The sequence below is a fragment of the Periplaneta americana genome, chromosome 15 (genome assembly GCF_040183065.1).
Source record: "Periplaneta americana isolate PAMFEO1 chromosome 15, P.americana_PAMFEO1_priV1, whole genome shotgun sequence".
NCBI lineage: Eukaryota > Metazoa > Arthropoda > Insecta > Blattodea > Blattidae > Periplaneta > Periplaneta americana.
In genome coordinates this window covers 183,761,340-183,783,202 of record NC_091131.1, presented here as the reverse complement: position 1 = coordinate 183,783,202, position 21,863 = coordinate 183,761,340, and the positions used below count along the sequence as shown (strand labels likewise).

The 21,863-nt window shown below is 34.7% G+C and overlaps 1 long non-coding RNA gene across 8 annotated transcripts in view; it reads left to right on the top strand.

The window, feature by feature from the left end:
* The window catches only part of LOC138715571 (uncharacterized), a 120,775-nt gene that overhangs the window by 45,449 nt on the left and 53,463 nt on the right, over positions 1-21,863 (top strand). For 7 of the 8 annotated variants that reach the window (XR_011336469.1, XR_011336464.1, XR_011336468.1 and 4 more), the window contains 2 exons: positions 11,048-11,848; positions 21,346-21,543. This is a non-coding gene — a long non-coding RNA (uncharacterized lncRNA). The remainder of the gene's footprint in view (positions 1-11,047; positions 11,849-21,345; positions 21,544-21,863) is intronic. The other variant, XR_011336466.1, reaches the window with a different exon arrangement.

Genomic DNA, 21,863 nt, shown 5'->3' with positions numbered 1-21,863 from the left:
AGGCAGTGCCGAAAATGCAGTACACACTGTGCAGCTTTCCACATTCGAACGTGAAAGATAAAATGTATCGGTGTGCACTTTTTTTTTTTCTTTCTGGCAACTAGTAAGTCTATTATTTAACAAGGTCACTCAGCATCGGCTAAATTGGTGGAATGGAGGTGATATCAAGGCCAAATGAATCCACGATGATCTACAGGATTATGTGATCCAAACAAGTGGTCAGACCAAGTGGGATACAAGCAGTTATGGGATTCAATGTATTTCAATTTCTGTCGACTTAGAGACCACTTCGATAAATAATTGGAGCACCAAAGAAGAAATATGAGTTCATGTCAATTTAGCCGTTATTCAAGGGACCTATGAGCTTTTGAGCTTTCTATAACAGTGACAGCATGTCCTATCAAATGTCTGGGACCAAGGATTATGTCATCATTTTTTCAGAAGCTGAAAAAAAGAAGGTACAAAAGTGATTCCTGTTCTTTAGTGCGAGTGAAACCTACAAACAGTCTCAAAACAATTACCCAGAATTTAAAATTGAATTGGCAAGATTTGGTAAACTTCGTCCACAACACACTCCTGAACATTTATGCCTCTGTATTTATCATGAGAACATGACACTGCTACTTGCATCATTATCAGAAATGTCTAAGAGCATATCAGATTTTATACAAAACGTTGGTATGCAATGAGAACAAAATGAAGTGCATGATGTCTGTGGCACTGCTAGAAAGTTTGACCATTACGCTCTTAATGTATTTTCACAAGATATCAGAGATGATGAATGAATCTACAAACAATGGGTGAAAGACAGAGGAGGACACATTCAGAAAAAGAATATGTGGGTCTGTTGCAGAGATACTGGACGCAGTAAGAGGTAAACTGCCACGATTCCTTAAACATGCAAATTTATTAACTCAAAACAATCTTCTTATTTTCAAAACCTAAAGAAAAATATTGTGCCCAATACAATAATTATTCAGATGACTTTAATGAAAGTTATTGCTTCCAGTACCAAGATGTGATACAGTCTGCTCATTGGGTGTCACATAGTTGTACTTTGTACACTGCTATTATATATTTTACTTCAGAAACTGAACAATTATAGAAATAAATAGTGCACAATGTGCATTGATTTATATGTCCTTTACAAGTTCACTGATGGAACATATTCTTGCTGGACATCTCGTGATATGGTATCTGTTGCACGGTTGGGCACACAGTTTACACACGCATGTATTCCTTGGGTCATGAAAACTTGTCACACACATTTTGGAATGGAAACCATGCACAGCTAGTCCTGTTACTAAGTGTCTCATCTGAAAGTTTGTCTCAGTCCCTCGCGTCGTGTCATTGCCTCAGTAGTGTAAAACTCCTCCCATACTTCATCCTTTTTTCTCCGCAACTCTTCAAGCAGCTTCTTTTGGCACTCTGTAGATGGCAGCTGCAGGTTGATCCTCAGATCCTCCATTAGATAAATCTCTCGGGCTAGTATATAGGTCAATCTCGGTGGTGCAAATTTTTAAATCCCCATTATCCTCTTCAGGAACTTGGCCTTGAGACCCTCCATTGCCCTCATTCAGCTTAACGTTAGATGCTCCCATATAAGCTCTAGCCCATACATGAGTGTAGGACACACTTTCGCTTCGAAAAGCCTCATAGCTGTATTTAGCGACAACAGAGTTGGAGATGTAATGTCATAGATTGCACGAACTGCTGCAAAACTGAACAATTAGAACATGAATCCTATGTTATAGTATCTGATTAAATGCAGCATGATAAGTTTGCAGTAGCCCACTTCAATACTTTGCTGGCTGATCATTTCAAGACAAAGCATCCAAACATTTTGTTTTCACATACACAGTATCAATCTGATGGCACAGCCCAACATTTCAAACAGAGGTATTCTCTGTCCTGGATAACTTTACAGCCAGAGGAGGTTACTAGGAACTTTTCAACTACTGCCCATGGAAAGGGGCCAATAGATGGGTTAGGTGATGTGGTAGAATGACGGATATGAGAAGCTACCTGTGCCAGAACAATTGATCCTGAAACTGCTGAGCAATTTGCTGACTGTACACGGCAGTTATGCACAAAGATACTGCAGTGCAAGTGATATCAATTCAAACAAATCAGAAAAACTAAGGAAGTGGAATCACAACGGGAAGGAAATCTGCACTATCTCTGATACCAGAAATTATTATTACTTTCACTCTGTATCAAAATGCAGAATTAAATATTCTGTTATAGCACACGGAGCGCCAAAAAGGTTTTTTGATTTTAAAGAAGGTGTTCTCTGTCCAGCAGCTAAATATACCAGTAAGTGCAGCAGTGATAGTACTGGTATTAGCATTTCACTGACACCGGGAGAGTTTAAGAAATGAGTGAACATAGGGGGCTGGATTTTGGTACCATTCTCTGGAAAGAAAACTGTGAAATACTTTGCAGGAAATGTGGTGAATAAATTTGAAAACGAAAATAAATTCAAGTTACATTCTTAAGATATGATGCAGAAACTTCTAAATTTCAACGGCCAGTGAAGGATGATGAGTATAGTCGAAGAGAAAAAAAAAAATTAAAGCAGTACTACCACAGCCAAGTTTTGATAACAGGCTTAAAAATTCTTTCAATTTTGATTTCAAGAATAATTTTAGGCTAGGTGATATGTAAATGTTGCAAGAAAAGTCATAAGTTGTGTTATATTGTATGGAGTTACACTTTATATGGCATGAAAAGTCATTAGTTTCCACTATATAGTATGGAGTTATGCTTTATATTAGCTTGTTATGTTGCACAAAGATGTGATTGTATTCTCTTCATTTCTTTTATTCTTTGTTTATGGACACAGAAACATACAGAAGGTTGAGAATATTATGTTTGTAAGTACCTTGACAAGTCATGTAAGTCACAATATACCTGTCGTGTAAGTCACAACATATTTTGCTGAATAAGCGGTAAAATAATATTCAAAATTTAATTTCCTTTCCATTGCAATTCAGTTCATCATTGCTGAAAATCTTATCCACCTCTCATAATTTTAATGAAAATAAAAGAGCAGGAATTGTGAAATTATAGTAGGGAATGCATTCTCTTTGTCTTTCATTGTCGTGTAAATCACACTATGAAAAATATTATAATTAGCTTACCTCATGTGTGATGTAAATTTTTCAAAATATAATATGTACAGTCCTGCGCCGTGGCATCGTGGTCTAAGACATCCTGCCTAGGACTCGCGTTATGGAATGCGCGCTGGTTTGAATCCTCATGGGGGAAGAAATTTTGTCATAAAATTTCGGCCAGTGTGTGGGACCGGTGCCCACCCAGCATCGTGATGCACTTGGAGAGCTACAGTAGGAGTGAAATCTGGTTGCGAAAGCCAGCTATAACGGCTGGGAGGATCATCGTGCTAACCACATGATACCTCCATTCTGATCATCCACTTGTGCTTCAGCATGTGGGCGTGTGGCCAGCAGCCGGCTGGTCGGTCTAGACCCTTCATGGGCTGTAGCACCACAGATTATTATTATTATTATTATTATTATTATTATTATTATTATTATTATTATTATTATTATTATTATTATTATTATTACATCTACAACTCTGATGTATAATAATTGCATTTCTACAAGATTTTGAATCATAAAATACATTTCCTGGCATATTTTTTGCAAACAATGTCTATTAAGTGTTTCCAATGTTGTGTAAGTCACACGTGAACTTCACTGTTAATAATGCATTTTCAATTTAGTTTAAAGTGCACATTCACTATAAACAGTATGTAGGCCTACTATGAACTTTCGTAATATCTTTAAAAGAATAAAAAAAAAAACAACAAAAAAACAAATAATCTTTTTACGATGTATAAATGTTAATATATTTTAATTTTAATAATTAACACACATAATTATATAAAATAAAATATTTGGGGCTAAGAAGGATGAAGTTACAGGAGAATGGAGGAAGTTACACGACATAGAACTCCAGGCATTGTATTTTTCACCAGACATAATTAGGAACATTAAATCCAGACATTTGAGATGGGCAGGGCATGTAGCAATTATGGGCGAATCCACAATGCATAGAGACCGAAGAGAAAAAGACTTTTGGGGAGGCCGAGACGTAGATGGGAGGATGATATTAAAATGGATTTGAGGGAAGTGGGATATGATTGTAGAGACTAGATTAATCTTGCTCAGGAAAGGGACCGATGGCGGGCTTATGTGAGGACAACAGTGAATGTCCAGGTTCGTTAAAAGCCGTAAGTAAGTAAATTATATAAAATCTAGAACTTAATTGTTCTGTTGGGTGGGATGAATATGTTCTTTAAAGAGGCTACAAATTTCTGCATTTTACCTATTTCGGTAATTTATTTTCATGGATAAATACGAAGAGAATTCAGATATGGAACTCATAAATATTATATTTATTTTTAGATATTAATAGTATTAATTATATGAATAATTATTATTAATATTTATTTTGTAATATTACGATTATATTATAATAATGATAATTATTATTATTGATGTTCCATGTTCTTATTGTTCCCTATTTTCGTGACTTTGTGTAGGCCTACATTTTGCAGTATAATCCACATTTAAAATACTATTTAAATACAATTTACGATTCACAGAATTCCAAACATTCAGAAGTGTAGCATTGTACGATTTATATTGTTTGTATTTATTACTAAGGAAGATAGTCGTAAAACAATGTAGTGTATGAAAACTATAAAACCTCATTGTCTCCAGTAATTTTGAAATTGCATCTCACGTTCGGTAGTGTTTTTAGACAATTGAGGCTAATTATCAGTCCCCAATATATACATTTAATCCTAGAATCGTCACTGACGCTACAAAACGTAAATGTTTTTATTCTCTACTTATTGTTGCAGTTTTCAAGCAGGAATCATACCATAACTTAGAAAGCTTACCTCAATGGGAAGAGGTTTATCTTAGTTGTCCCATGGAAATCGAACCGAGCTCCTCAATACACGTACTCTCCGTAAAGTGCTATCTTTGCTTGCTTTAAATGAAATCAAAACCCATAATGGCGGTCCAATACGTAATTTGCATTGTTGAAGATGACATTGTTACGCATCGAGTGATGAATGCAAATTCCATAGAGAATGAAAAAATGGAGCTAGCATCAGTGGGTAGAAACTGTAGATAAGAAAATTGATAGTACTTGGGTTGAGAACTTTCGACCTGATTTTAAATGTAGTCAACTGGCTGCAAGGGAATTTAAATATTGTCATTTCCATATTTTGTTTTTAAAGCATATCTTTAACTTTTCTGAAGAAATTGATATGACCCTACATTTTATGATGCAGTTATGTATTACATTCATGTTACATGATTTTTATCAGTATAAAAGTCACAAATCTTTACTTTTTCCGAGAGGATTAACTTCAAAACTCTTTGGCTTAGAGATCTTCTTTCTCTTCTTTTATTAATTTTCTACCAGAAACTTCATTCTGTACTATATTGGCAGCGTTTTCATATCATTTCTATGATAGCTTTGAAGGGTTCTCTGCAGATTTTACGGCAACACTTGTATTTCAATTCAAATTGAATTTTCTCATTATATTTTATCTGTATTTTTTATTTTACTGCAAATTTTCATTATGTGAAATATTATCTACTGTAAATTTTAGTTTATTGTAAACAAATTTCTTGTAAGACATTTTAATGTCATCTTAAATGTTACTGTTTAACATTCTTTGTCTTTGGCAACCTCACCAAATTGAGGAAGATTAAATATTACATTAAATTAGAGAAGATGAACCTTAATGTGCAGTTAAGGAAATATAGTTCTTCCCACGTGTTCATTTGTGTATATGGTTTTAAAAAAATTACATTTCTTTGCATGTGTCCCATTTTCTCTGGAACAAGTGAAAGTAGACAGTTGAAATTTCACCTTTTTTTTATCACAATACATTTTGTGTGTGTGTGTGTGTGTGTGTGTGTGTGTGTGTGTGTGTGTGTGTGTGTGTGCGCGCGTGTGTGCGTGCGTGTGTGTGTGTGCGCGCGCGTGTGTGCGCGCGTTCGCATGCGCATACGTGTGTGTAATGCTCTGGATTTAACAATGAAGTCATCATCCTTCTTGCTTCCCAATATTTTGATGGAAGATCCACAAATGTCCTAAGAGTTTCACAATTAGCCAGGTGCTCCATCTCCATGTCCTCTTCTCTGGCGCACAGTAAGCATTTAGGTGAATTCAGTACTCCAATACGATGGAGGTGTTTACTGAGGCAATCATGACCAGTAATCAATCTAAACATGGCCACGGTAGATTTTCGAGGTAGATCAGGAATTAGTTTTGGGTCTTTAAATGATTCTTTCCATTTTGAATTTTGATGTTTTGCCTGTTGGCTGTTACTTATTCTTTTTATGACTCGTTTTATTTATTCATATGGGAACTTTAAATTTGTTTTTAAGTTGATATAAGTTCCTTTCTTTGCTAACATATCTGCTTTCTCGTTACCGTTCAGTCCACAGTGAACCGGGATCCATTGGAAGACCACTTTTTTATTTGGCATTTGAATTTGTTTTACCATGCAATGAATTTCTTTTACTTTTTCCATTTTAGGGGATGTAGTTGAGCTGATGGACTGGATTGCAGTTTTGGAGTCAGACAGGATGACTATGTTTTTGCATTGGTTTAGCCAAACAAATACATTTTGAAGTGATGTATATGTAAATGACTTCAACTTCGCCATCAAAATTTGTTGTGTACTTGCCAACATTTTTATAAAGAGAAAAGTATTGACAAGTAGCTCCTGCTCCAGCTCCTTCATTTAATCCATGAGAGATCCATCAGTGTAAATGTACTATCAGTCCTTTTGTGGATATTTTCTATTAATTGTTTGTAGGGCAATGGCTTTTGCTACTTCTGGATTTATATCTTTTTTGTTGAAGACTTCATCAAGATCAAGGCAACAGTCTACTTTGAAGTTATTAAGTGGATTATATCGAGACATCAAGTTTTCCTTTTCACTTGGTATTTCTAGATTTTGTTTAAGCTTTTCTACCTCTTGTATGTATCCTTTTGGGTCCTCAATGTAAATTTATGTCAGTCATGTGCTAATTAACGTACCGGTACTGATAGAAAATATAGAGTCGGTAAGATTGGAAACTTTTTCAAATTATAATACAGTACAAATAGGTTAATTCGATATTGGATAATTCCAATAAATGTCTATTTCCCTAGTAATTATTTCTAAAACTAATGTTGATAATACATAATTTTATTTAAATAAAAATACATTTCAATTATAGTTACACAAAAAATAATATTGCTACTTTTGAAACTTAAGTTTGAGGTATATACAGTTAACATATTGGCTAATACTAGTATAAATAAATAAATCATTATTATTATTATTATTATTATTATTATTATTAAATCATATTAATTAACTGATTACATAAATTTTCAGTATACAGAATGAAAGTATAATAAAATAAAATATGGTGTATTGATATAAATTGATTAATTAAAAAATAAAATTTCATCTAAATAAGGGGACTTAGGGAAGGATGCAAGAATACTTGTTGCATTACCACACTGAATGGCGATACCAATGCGCTGATGTAGATATTGACTGCTTCGATGATCCCCAAAAAGCTGCACTAAACTTCTGGCTGTGGTGGAGATAAGAGCTTCGGCTTCACTATACAATGATCCAAATGTTTCAACCGCAAAAGGGATAAAAATATAATTATCTGTAAAATGTTTATATTTATGATGTTTATTGATAGCAGTGCTTTCTGCTGCAGATCCTGGTGTCTTAGAGGTTGAAGACAGATGAAAAGGGGCCAGTGTATCCACACATGTGGAATCCCAAATTAAAGATTTGCCTACACACCATGAGACTAGAATCAGACCATCGGGTCTTTTGCCATCTGAACAGCTGATCCTGGAAGGTTCTAAGATGGATGGAACCCCTGAGGATGTTAATGCTCTTCTAATGATATCATTAAGCGATGAATGATGAGAGAGACGCCTCTTACTCATGACACAACTAATTGATAATTAACATTGCATTTCTTCGGAATATGTATTATATGTCTTTCTCGTGTTAAATTTACCGTACCTGGTTAACATGTTTCGGCCTGCTATTGACCATCTTCAGAACTGGTTGTTGCTGGTCTTGGCGCCTTTTGTTTTTTTCCCTGTGGGGGTGTGTTTGTGTAGTGTAATGTGGAGTCAAAGAGGATGTGTGTTCTGAAATTGAGTTGTGTGTTGAGAATTTCATTTGGATGTGTTTTTGTGTGTCTGTATATTTCGTATTGTTCTAGTGTGTTTAGTTTCTGGCTTTTTGGTTGGATGTGTAGAATTTCGATGTCAGTGTTGATGTCTCTGTAGGTGTGGTTAGCATTTGTGATGTGTTCTGCATATCAGAGACATCAACACAGACATGGAAATTCTACACATCCAACCAAAAAGCCAGAAACTAAATACACTAGAACAATACGAAATATACAGACACACAAAAACATATCCAAATGAAATTCTCAATGCACAACTCAATTTCAGAACACACATACTCTTTGACTCCACATTTCACTACACAAACATACCCCCACAGGAAAAAAAACAAAAGCCGCCAAGACCAGCAACAACCAGTTCTGAAGAGGCCAATAGCAGGCCGAAATATGTTAACCAGGTACTGTAAAATTTAACATGAGAAAGACATATAATATATATTCCAAAGTGATATAGTGTTAAAAGTTGTGTAATCAAGATGTATGTTCCATTTCTATTTTCGAAGCTTACATTTTTGGAAAATTCAATAATTTCAACGAAAATATGTCCATTCTGGAATCCTTTAGTGTCCTTTAGTACAGTAATTCATTTTATTTTATAACAGAACAAAATAATGTAACTTTTAATTTGTACTAGCTGAAAGCACCTTATGTTGTCTGAGTTTTCCTTCTTTGCTTCTGTTTTGCATTAAACTGGTTGTTAAACTTTGCAGAAATCTCGTTAACTCAATTATAGACAACCAGAATGAATTGTTTTTACTAAGTTTTCTTGTCCATGAAGGTAGAGCTCTACTAGCTGAAAGCACCTTTTTGCTTCCATTTTTAAGTAAACTGTTTAGACTTTTCAGAAATCTTGGAAACTCAACTATAGACAAACAAAACGAATAAATTGCCTTTACTAATCTTTTCTCGTCAATAAAGATGAATCTTTACATAGCATTCCTTACATGAATTAATAAACTTCTTAGCCAAATGCCTGTCAGGGTCAACTCAAATGAAAACAGTTGTACATCAGACGCCTAAAGGAAAACATTTCATCAGGGCCTTACATCCAACTGTTTTTTTAATTAATATGTATATATATTTATTTATTTATTTATTTTTCTGGTGTATTTAAGGCCAACAGAACTTCTCTTCCACACCCACCACCAGGAGTACAAATAAAATAATAGAAGAAATCAAAATATACACAAAGTAAAACTAAACGAAAATATATGCAGGCTACAGTCACACAAACTTTAAATGCATTGTCTTGAAGTTCAGCAAAACAAAAACACACTCCTCGGTACCTACAAGCCCACTAAGTGTTGACTCAATGTTCTGCAGATGTTATATTTTATCTCTGCCTGTCAGTGACCGTTAAATTTCAAGTGGCTTGTCTTATTCTTGGACGTCAGCCTATTAAAAAAACATTATAAACTTTCTGCAGTCTCCTTTCCTCCCCACTGTAAATGTGATCTTGTACAGAGATATAAAATAATAATAAGATCTGTACATTGATCTGAAGCTGTGCTGACATAAATTTTACGTAATTTTATGTCTATATGTGCTTTTACTTGAAATTCAGAGACGGCTGACGATATATATAAGGAATTACTTTGTTTTCAGTCTTAACCCGTTGGGGTGTCATCGTGAGCAAAAATTTATCTCACTATTGGTCGTACCAAGAATCAATATTTATTCATTCATTTAGTGTTCTGCTCATGGACAGGTCTTTCACTGCAAACTCAGCTTTCTTCAATCTTTCCTACTTTCTGTCTTCCTCTTTGTTTCTGCATATGATCCATATATCTTAATGTCGTCTATCATATTATATCTTCTCCTGCCCAAACTCTTCTCCCATTCACCATTCCTTCCAGTGCATCTTTCAGTAGGCAGTTTCTTCTCAGCCAGTGACCCAACCAATTCCTTTCACTCTTTCTGATCAGTTTCAGCATCATTCTTTCCTGTACAGCTTAATTTCTTATGCTGTCTATCCATTTCATACTCTCCATTCTTCTCCAGAAGTTGCTAATTTTTCTGTTAAAATCTTCCTTATACGTATATAATTAAATGTATATTGGAAAATTTTTTACTCCTGTATGCCTGTTTACATCATATCCGGTTTTTTCAAAATATGACTTGAGAAATTATTATTATCTCACAAATTCAGGTCATATTACTCATATATTTTTTTATTTTATATACAGAATAGAGAAAGATACAGTATAATTTCGCGAGAAGTCATTGTGTAACATTGAGAGACATATATTTTAGAAATTAAAATATTTTTCTTTCCATAACATCTAACATACAATATTGACAACATGATTACACAGAATTTCGCAGTAACACATATTTGGACATGAACAACAACATTTTGGGAGACGTGTATTTTAGAATTAATGCAATTTTTTAGTTGATTTATGTGTATTCGCATATTTAGGAACATGACAAAAGTATCATAGAATTGCTTTTTGATGTGCGTACAATTCTTTGTTTTCCCCTTATTGCATATATATATATATATATATATATATATATATATATATATATATATTGGGGAAACACAAAAAACTGTTTAAAAAAATGCATGAGTTAAGAATTGGACTATATGAATGGAAAATGTTAGTAAAAACACAACGAATATTTCTGTATCCAAAAATATTTTTGAAAGAGAACATGACTCAATATTCATGTTTGAAAATGTTTCACATAACTTATGGGGTTTTTCAAAATCTGGTAAAGATTTAACAAATTTAATATTGTTTTTTTGTTTTATTACATTGTTGTTTTAGAAATGGTATCCCCTTTACATGCCATGAAGATACTTGGGGAGCATGGAGGTGGAGGCCCATGCTTTCTTGACCTCAGCACTAGAATGAGGTGGTGTGATCGGCACCACGCCCCGACCATCTTTTACTCCCGGAAAAGACCCGGTACTCAATTTGACAGGAAGCTGGTTGAACCTCGGGGCTGTTCTGGAAGTTTGATAACGAGAAAATTCCGTCACCACCAGGAATCGAGCCCTGGACCTTCTAGTCCGTTAGTTGTTGAAGTTGCAAAACAGTTTATACATAAATAAGTGTGGCAGGCATTTTGAAAAATGTATTGTAGTCTTTAAAAATGATTTTAGGTGATGTTGGAGAATCTTAAAGAACTGCTTGTGAATTTTTACTGCCACAGAAATGAAAAAAACAATATGAACATTCATACAAAATGTTTAAGGAATGGCGCAGTGTTCAGGAGACGATTATTTGTGAAACCTCTTTGTTAGCATATTTCTTTGAAAAGTCAGAAATAGGAAACTCAGCGGCTAGTTCCTGGCGTGAATATTCCATGTTAAAGGCAAATCTTTTTACTGGGGATAATATTGACATGTCAAAATAGCTACTGTAAACTGAAAGCTTTGTTGAGACAAAAGAATAACGCGTACAAACTGAACAAATCTAGTGTTTGAATTCCTTACAGATGCTCCTGATGACAGATACTTATTAGTGAAAGGAGTGGCAGTTGTGGAAATTGGTGGAGCATGTGGCTGTGAAGAATTGTTATGATTGAGACTGAAAGATGTTGAGGTGAATGCTGATGTTATTATCGTGAGTATTGAGGATTCTAAAAATGATTATGTCCCGTAGATTCACAATTACTTCTAGTAAAAATGGTGTTTGTGGTTTACAAATCGTTATCAAGTACAGTACATTATGATTAGGTCAAAGATTGGGAATAACAATTCGCGGTTGTTTATGCGATGTAACAAAGGACAATGTTACAAACATCAAGTTGAGAGGAGTACTCTTTCTACAATTCCTAGCAAGGTAGCAGCTTTTTTAAATTTGGAAAATCCTAAACTGTATACAGGCCATTCATTTATAAGAACTCAGCTACGTTCTTGGCAAACAGAGGTGTGGATATTTTAGCACTTAAGAGATATGGAGGATGGGAGACATCTAGAATTGAGGAAAGTTATGTAGCTGATAGTTTGAGTAATAAGAAAGAGAGTTCCTTGTGGAGAAACAGGTCAGTTATTATGAAGGATCCAGTTAGCTGTGAAAAAGGACTTTGAAATAAGCAAAGAAATAAATCCTGATTATATTCATCGAAATTTTGCCCTAATATTAATAACTGTAATAAATGTAATGTTTATATTAATTTCAGTCGTCAGCACAAGAATGAATGAATAAATGAATGACATAACTTGGTCTGTTAGCTGTTAATAATAATATTTATGTAAATGTTTTGACCAATATTAATAAATGTGATAATTGCAATTTTTTCTGTAAATTTCAGTTGTCGGCAGAAGAATGAATGAAAGTAAATTAAACCTACTTACTTCCTGTTGCTTATAGACACCAAGGAAGTGACGATAAATAGACTTCCTTCCTTAGAATCAATGCAAGAACGATATATTTACTAGAGTAGGAGTGGGGAAAGTATTTTACATTAATGAAAAAATTATCCAGAACAGACAAGAAAAATGGAGGGTGTCCAGTTCAAAATCTGCTTAATGTACTTTCTGATGAAATTGAGTTATGTACCATATCAGGTATTATGGGACTTTTTTCTCTTGTACGCAGGAGGGACCCGAAGGTGTAAACTGCAGCCTGAGGCTTATTTGCTTTCTGGGACATACTTTACTAAATGTACTAATTATGGATATCAAATTCTATCATACTCCCACATAAAAAGCTGTATAGGTGTTAGGCTCCGCTGCAAAACTTGCGTAATATATGAAGATAGTAGCAATACCCTGTATCAGAATGTATCCAATGAAATGACAAATAAGAATGCATGTTTTAAGAAAGTCTTTCTGCAGTGTTATTAATCGATGAAGAAAACATATTTTTCTGTAACTGAAATAAACATGTTTTACACGCACTTATTCCAACATTGGGTTTGTTCACTCACTCACTCACTTAATTATTTATTTTTGTTTATTTATGTATTTGTTTATTTGTTTTTTTGTTCCTTTCGTATCTTCCGTTCATTCTGTTTATTTATTTACTTATTTGTTCATTGATACAAAATAAAATTAGGAAATTTTAATAATCTCATTATTACATATTTAGACATTACAACAACAGTGACTGCCTCCGTGGTCTGTTGGTCAGCATGCTGGCTTCCAGATCTGGAGGTCCCTGTTCGATTCCCGAGCTCGGCTCTCAGTGAATTTTTCTTGAAGAAGAAATTTCTTTGAATGTGAGTGTGATTGTGAGTGTGCCAGGTTAATATTAATTAGCCAATTATCAAAAACATAAAATACATCAGGGCTGTCGCTGGGCAGTAACCTGAACACACGTTTCAGCGTCACATTTTTGACAAGTAACTCCATCGGCCAGCACAACCTTGAAGCATTAATAGATGCTGTAGAATTACCAACAAAGAAAAAGAAAACAACAACAGTAGCTCTTATCGATCAAAATGAACTGTCGCGTCAATTACATTTAAAAACATTTATAAATCCCTTCAAAATTCGTGTTAGAGATTTCATTTTAAGTTTAAAACCGAAAATTGTATAAAAGTAATTAAATCGATAAATAAAATCGCGTGCAATTTGTAAAGCCTTAAAGAACACTTACTGGTCAGAATGATCGGTTCAATCTTTCTTGTGTTAAAAATAGTAGCTATTGTTTTATGAAAAAAGTATAACAATTAACCACATTATAGTTCAGTAAAACATAGCCTACTGTTGTAAAGTTTATTTTATTTTTGCTTTATAGAAACTCCGCTGCAAACCCAGCTTATTGTACAATTGAAAGATCATTATCTGCTAAACTAATTGAACAAATCTATTAACAATTTGTGTTGTAACAGAAAATAATATATATTTGCAAACTTATATTAAAAGGTAATGCTATTAATCATGTTTACTGTGATATATTATTTTCTTATTTTTCTTGATCTAAAATTATGCATTTAGCAAATTTTGAATGGTACTCCCTCAATTACAGCATTAAACTTACAGAAAGGAAAACAAAAGATGCCCCACTGTAAAATGAGAAGATGGAGTTCAGATTGAATGGGAACGATTCTTTATTATTCGTGAACGAATCGACCCAACTCTATTGTCTATGTAGCATTTCCAGGGTGACTTTAGCACAGGCTTCAATGATACTGTTCTTTAAATGTTCCACATTCTCAATTTTGTCTTCATATATCAAGCTCTTTATGTAACCCCAAAAGAAAAAAATCAAGCGGTGTTAAATCTGGAGACCTGGCCGGCCATTCTACTGGTCCACATCGACCAATCCAATGTCCAGGGAACTGTTCGTCCTGTCTGCTAAAACGTTTCTGTGACTTAACCTACCAGAATGAAGAATGTTATCAATTCTTTCCTCTTTCGATAATGTCATCACGAAAATCAAGAAATTTGTTACAGGAAAGCTTCAAATAATCACAGCAGTGCATTGAAACTGTCACAGGTTAATCAAACAGTAAAGCAGGAAAAGTTAATTACCAGAATTGCATGAAAACACCTTTTCCAAAGCCTCCTCAGTACTGTACCATGTTACAAAATATCTGTAGATGCAGTAACTAATGTTTGTGTCATTATTACAGTTATGGTATCTTTAAATAACTTGAAAATGATTAGAGATATCTCAAAACGAATTGCACTATTGTTTTTCTCAGAATAGTTCACATGATTTTGAGTACCTACATGACCCTCTTTCCATTTAAAATTTCAAAGTTGCATTCAAAATGGCGGCTTTTGAGATAGGTGAGGGCTAGAATCGAATGTGTCATTGGTAGAGCATTTTTCTTAGAAATAATGGTAACACCAATAGTAATCGAAAATCAAGCATATGGAAGATATTTATATATTCCCAGACTTTTGATTAACCCTGTATATTAACAGTATGTTGTTTATTTTTCCCCCGTAAAATCATATAAATTCCTAAACATGAGATTTACAATCCTAAAAATTAAATTGGAAAACCTAATTTTAGTATCTTAAAACCTATAAGTTCTGCGCTTAGTAATGAGGTACATTACAGGCCTTATAGTTTAATAAATGTAATGCAAACTCTCATCAGTCACGTCTTGGCCTCCTCAACTTTCAAACGTACTGTCCGCCACTGACACACAGCAGAATATACATTTAAAATGACCACAGTACAAGATGATGAATCCCGTAAACCTGCACACACTGTTTTGAAAGTGGAAAATTTTCTTCTTCGTCATCTTTTTGGACGTCATATTCTCTTTGTTCGAAGATTTTGGCGTTTATTCAGTTATTGCAATGTATGGTTATGCCATCAATACTGCGATGTGTGAGTAAGTTTTCATTTTACATGTTTTCATGTGTTGATATAATAGTCTTCCTATTGTTTCCTCACGTTCAAATAGCATTCCTGGTGGTTTCCATGGACCATATCCTAAAATCTTTCCAAGTTGTATTGTTAATTTGTCGATGGCTTGTTTAAATCGTCCACACTGAAGGAATATATGATTAATGTCTCCTTGTTCTTGTTGACATGTACACAAAGGTAAATTTGAAAGAGCAATCTTGTGTAAGTAGTAAGGCGTATGGCTGCATCTTAGTTTTATAGTACTGATAAAAGTGATGGGGGGCGGTGTCCTTTATAATCACAATACCATGGGCGACTTTGTATATTATGGTGTATCAGAGTTTGTTCTGTGTGAGATCCTGTAAGGTGATGTTTAATATGTTGTTATTTGACATGTTTATTGCGTCCTTTGCAAGACCATCCACCATCTCGTTTCCCTGTATTCTGGCATGTCCTGGTATCCAGATTAATTTGAGTGAGTTCCCTTGATTCACTTTAAATATGGTTTGCTTGATGTTTATTTCTAGCCATGTTTATTTTGTGTGTATGTCACTATTGGTAATTCTGCTGAGTACACTTTTAGAATCCGAGGCCATTATTATGTGATTATTTTTAGTTTTTATTAAAGGAATAAGAGCTTGACAGATGGGTGAGAGTTCGGCTGTATAACTAGAACTGTTGGGGGGAAGTTTTGAATTTGGCATGAGTGTTATCAGTCCAACTGAGCCATGCAGCTCCAACGCCTGTTTTTGTTTTTGAACCATCAGTGAATATAATAACTACATTCGGATTCTGTTGCTTCTCATTGTCAATCCATTCTTGAAATAGCTGTGGTGACTGAACCTCTCCCTTCTGGAAGGACACTAGGTCGTGCTAAATTGGGGCTGTCAATATTTTGTAAGCGACAGAATATATAAGATATCTCGGAAATATTTGGTATGAGAGACTTTGAGTATATTCTTGAAAGGGGTGATACACTGTAGGAAGAGTCAGGTTGATATTGTGAGGGTTGTGAGTGTGCAGGGTCATCAATCCTTTCATTTTTATTGTATAACAGTGCGAACAATTGTTTAAAATCGAATTAAAAAATTTATGTGCCATAATTTGTTGTCAGATGTAAAGCGGGACGTATGCTATTTCTTGAAGTGTATGTTTTTTTGTTTGGTTTTCCATTCACACCAATTATTTTCTTCGCCACTTGATAATTTAAGATCTCCATCCTGTTTGTGATTTGTTTGTTTATTGATAATGGTAGTATTGGTAATGTGTACTCTGTTACACTGCGGAAGATGTTGTTATATAAACATTGCAATTGATTCGAGTGACACCCCCACTTCCTATGCGCAATGCATTTGAATAATTTCACTCTCTGTTGAAGTTTGAGGTTAATAGTAGAGAAATGTTCATTCATCTTGAGGTTAGATTCCATGGTAATCCCCAAAATTTTTATACTTTGTTGTATGGGGATGGCTTGGTTGGATATTTTAAAGCTGTTTACATTAGGATGTCTCTTATGATTTTTAGAAATTATTATATGTTGAGATTTTCTGTGATTAATTTGTAGGCCAATATCTTGGATTGCGGTGCAGATAGTGGTTATGTCATCTTGTAGTAAGTGCAAAGCTATTGTATTATTTCTTAATGGTATCCGGGCTGTTATAAAAATGTCATCAGCAAACATTGTAAGTCTGGCTATCTGAAGGCTTAACTGGAACAGAGTATGAGTATATATTGTAAATAAAAGGGGGCTAAGAGATGATCCTTGTGGTAAACCGGAGTTAGAAATTCGGTTACTAGTATTTTGGTATCTTGGATGGAAACTGATTTTCCTGTTACACTTAAGGTTAATGATTAATTGATTTAACTTTTGTGGAATCTTGAAGTATTCTAATGTGGGAACTAGAAGTTGTAAGTTAACATTATCACATGCTTTGGCTACATCGGTTGCAATTAAGTGGAGATTTTGCTTCCTGATCCATGCTACAGCTGTATTTGCATGTAATAATAGGGTCTATATACAAATAGAAAATACAAAAGTACATAAATGTAAGATATCAATTTTTAACTCAATTAGCTTAAACAATTAAATAATTAATCTGATTTGTTTCTTAAGTCTATGTGTGTTAAGTGTACTTAGCTCAAGTTAAGCTCTAATTAATGCATTATATATTTTGAGTCCAAAATTTCTGCTGTGTTTTAATCCAGCAGTGTGTGGCATTTGGGAGTATTTAGAAAGAAACTGTAGTTTTGTCTCGTATGGTATTCATGAGGATCAACAGCAACCTAGATAACATTTGGGTTTTGCAGGATGGCACAGATAAGCATTTATATAGTGCTGATGAAGCAGGTATAGAAGTAAAGCCCAACTTGAACAGTATTAAGGCAAGAGCAAGAGCAATGCCAAATGAAACTCCATCAACTATTTTGGTAGCAACTCTCGGTTCTCCTGTGGAGGAGGTAGCACAAAAGATGCTTGAGCGCAGAAGTTTGAAAAGAACGATAAACCGTATACAAATCCACGAGCGGCGTCCCAATCCAACAGCGCTGAATGATTTAGTCGTAACAGCTCCTTATGACCTTACGGCAAGGGGTCAACAGTTTCTGTTGTTTAGCTCAGGCTAGGATGACGAAAATAGAGTTTTAATATTTTCTTATGATGATTCCCTAAGGGTTCTGTCTCAGTGTAATATGCTAATTTGTGATGGGACTTTGAAGTGTGCGCCCCAGTGGTTTGCACAATTGTTCACAGTGCACGGGAGATATCGTGAATCATGCCGCACACAAACAATGCGATAGAAGGCTGGCACAGTCATCTTCAACGCGTGGCTGTACATTATTCATCCATTTGGCGATTTATACATGCCTAAAGAGCGAAGAAAATGAAATTTGGGCACAAATATTGCAAGCAAGAGGGGGGAGGGCATACACTAATTAAAGAGCCGGTGAATGAAACGTATTTGACGAATCAAAGACAAATTCTCCAAATTGTGAGAAACTACAACAGATACAAAGAAAATGGAGAAAATTCTCATATACCTTAAAAGTATTGGTTACCATCTTAAAAGTGGGGCTCTGGTTTCCGATGATTAATAACTTATTTGTGCGAGTTACAGAATAAAATTGATTGTGTTCTTTTCAATTCAGACATTATGGACGTTTAACACTATGGACATTTTGACCTTACGGACGTTTTATCATATGGGCTTTCTGTCATATGGACATTTTGACCTTATGAACATTTTATCATATGGGCTTTCTGTTGGATGGACATTCAGTACATGGACATTTTCACTGTATGGATATTTTCACCGTATGGACATTTTGACCTTACGGACGTTTTATCATATGGATGTTCTGTAATATGGACTATATACGTTGGAAGCGTACGTTTTCCATGATCTGGTTTTGGTTTGTTTGATGCTTTGTTTAACCCTGGCGTTGCTTTGCTTATATTTAGTAAAATTGGAAAGTATTTTATGCTTCATAAATTGTTTACATACTATCTTTCTATTATTTATATGCATCATAATCTCTTTGTTCCACCAGGGTGGTTTCATTCGAGCTTTGAAATTTTCCTTGGTTGGGGAAGATGGAGCACTAGTATGTTTATCCAATATCTGTTTGAATATAGCAAGGAATTTCGTCATATCTTTCTCTTGGGCTATCGGGTGATGTCTGGGTGAATCTAGTTCCTCTTGAAGTGTTTGCGGATTAATTAAAATTTTCCTATATCCATGTCATTGTTGGAATTGAGCAATCTGAATCTGTACTATAAAATGATCACTGCCCATCGTATCAGGTGATATGCTCCAAGTCGTTAGGGGTAGTAGTTTGCTGGAAATAAATGTCAAGTCTGGGGAACTATCCTCTTGATGTGGAAGTCTTAATCTAGTAGGAGTATCTTCATTTACTAAGTTGAGGTTATGAAGTTCAAAGTATTCTAAAAATTTGTATTTTCGGAAGGCCTGAGTATCTGCAGAGATTGTTTAAGATTAAAATCTCCCAGGATTATTATAGCTTTGGATGTGTTAGATCAAAATGGTGTTCCCAAAAGATCCAAGACACATAGTTATACGATGCATTATATATCCCTATTACCAGAATGATGTCTAGTTCAATTTGGATTGCCTGAAAAGTTTTTGTGTAATTGGTAATTGTAATTGTAGATGTCTGTAATATCTGTATTGATTTGTCTATTAAAAAAGCTATTCCACCTATAATAGAAACTAGAATACACATGTCTGTAAGTTTTAAGGTTATGATTATTTTCATTTATTGCGTCTACGTGAATAGGTTAACAAATGATTTTACAAGTTCAGCATTCACATACATAAATCGAGGGTTAAACGAGCGTTGAGGGACTTCCGCCGATTTTGGAATAGACACTGACCCACTTAGGTTAATTTCAATTAAGAAACATGCCAAACGAATTATCTTTGCACCAAAAACGGATCCTCCCTGGACCAAATTATCGCATTTTATAATTATTTGAATGCAACAGAAGTCAGAAGTCTTGCTAAAATCGACGGAAGTCCCTCAATGCTCGTTTCACCAAATCGAGCTTTGGGAAATCTTCGCCAAAGTGGCAGATAATTATAACAAACCACGATGAGCACTGGCAGAACTATGTTTCCATTTCATCCACCTCAAATACAGTTTTTTCTTATATTAGGCTATGGAAAGAATTCATCTAACAGATGCACTCCTACGCAATAACAATTCGATACCCAGCCCCGGAACAATTTTTCCCTTGCAATTGTTCAGTCTGCTTCACAGGGAACTTTACCTGAAAAACTAGACTTGCATAATAGGCCTATATACGTTACTGTAGGTACCTTAACAGAAAACCACAATTGTAAATTGCACAGAATTTGTGTACACTCGATGTGGGTTTCTGGCATCTTTTCAGACTCGAGTTGTGTGGATATAAGGAGAAAAATTGAGACTGTGTCGGGTGGAGTTCCTGGGTAGGTCAGTTGGTGGAGCGCTGGTACATTCAACCAGAGGTCCCAGGATCGATACCTGGCCCCGGAACAATTTTTTCCTTGAAATTATTGACGTCTGCTTCACAGGGAGCTTTACCTGAAAAATTGGACTTGCATAACAACCAATTCATTCATAGCGTTCTGCCCAAGGGCAGATCTTTCACTGCAAATCCAACATTCTCCAATCTTTTCTATTTTTTGCCTTCCTTTCAGTCTCCGCATATGATCCATATATCTTAATGTCATCTATCATCTGATATCTTCTTCTGACCCAAACTCTTCTCCTGTTCATCATTCTTTCCAATGTATCCTTCAGAAGGCAGTTTCAGCGTCATTCTCTCTTTCCACTGCCGCCACCACTTTCCATGAAGTTTATTTTGAGCTAACAAACTTCTCTGCTTGAAACCTGGAGGATCAGAGTAATTGTTTTGTTCCTGTTGTCCATTAGGGCCTATCATTATGTGCACAGCTTTAAATGTAAGGATCAAGGTTAATTTTGGATAATAAATTAATGCTCATTCAAATTATATTTTGTCTTAAATATGTGTGTACCTTCTGAATATGTATTGCAGATTCGCATGTTGTTTCATTACCATGTAATTAAAACGATAGATTTTTTTTTCTCTTTTGTAATTAACACTTTATTTGATTTTGTACGTAATACAATAGGGTCCTAGTATGAAAATTTAAAATGTAAATTTCTGGAACTCTTAAATGAACAATTATATTAATTGTTCTTATTTAATCAAATTCCTAACTCAGGGTATCTGAAATAATACGGGAATGATAAAGAATAATCTACTGTTATGTAAATTATTACAGGATGAAATTAATAATGGACTGGAGACCCTTCTTTTGAGACAGTGTCACCTAGAAGCAAAACTTCGTGGCATTACCAAAGTATTGCCAAATCTTCAGATCGTCCATTATGATGCCCAGAAACTTGCTGAGATGGTAACATTTACTTCAACTCTGGCAGAGAATGTTAGTGCTAAAGTGCGTCGGCTAGATATTGCCAGGGTGAGTGAAGATTTTAAACAGAGAGATTACAGTTATAAGTGATTTAACATTTGAATTTGTATAAAGGATGGATAAGGGATGACTATGGTATGAAAGGTGGATAAGAGCTGATTATCGAACAGTTTAAATAGGGACGCGGGAGAAGAAATGAAGACAATACTGAAGGAACTGGAGAGCTCCCATCTGTAAGAGAGTGCTGAAAGATCTATGGACAAAGAGAGAATAGTGTATATTGGAAATCAATGAATGTAGTGTGTTTTAAAACCCTTTTATTACACATCTTTGCATGCGTGCATGTATGATGTAGCCAATTTCTCTTT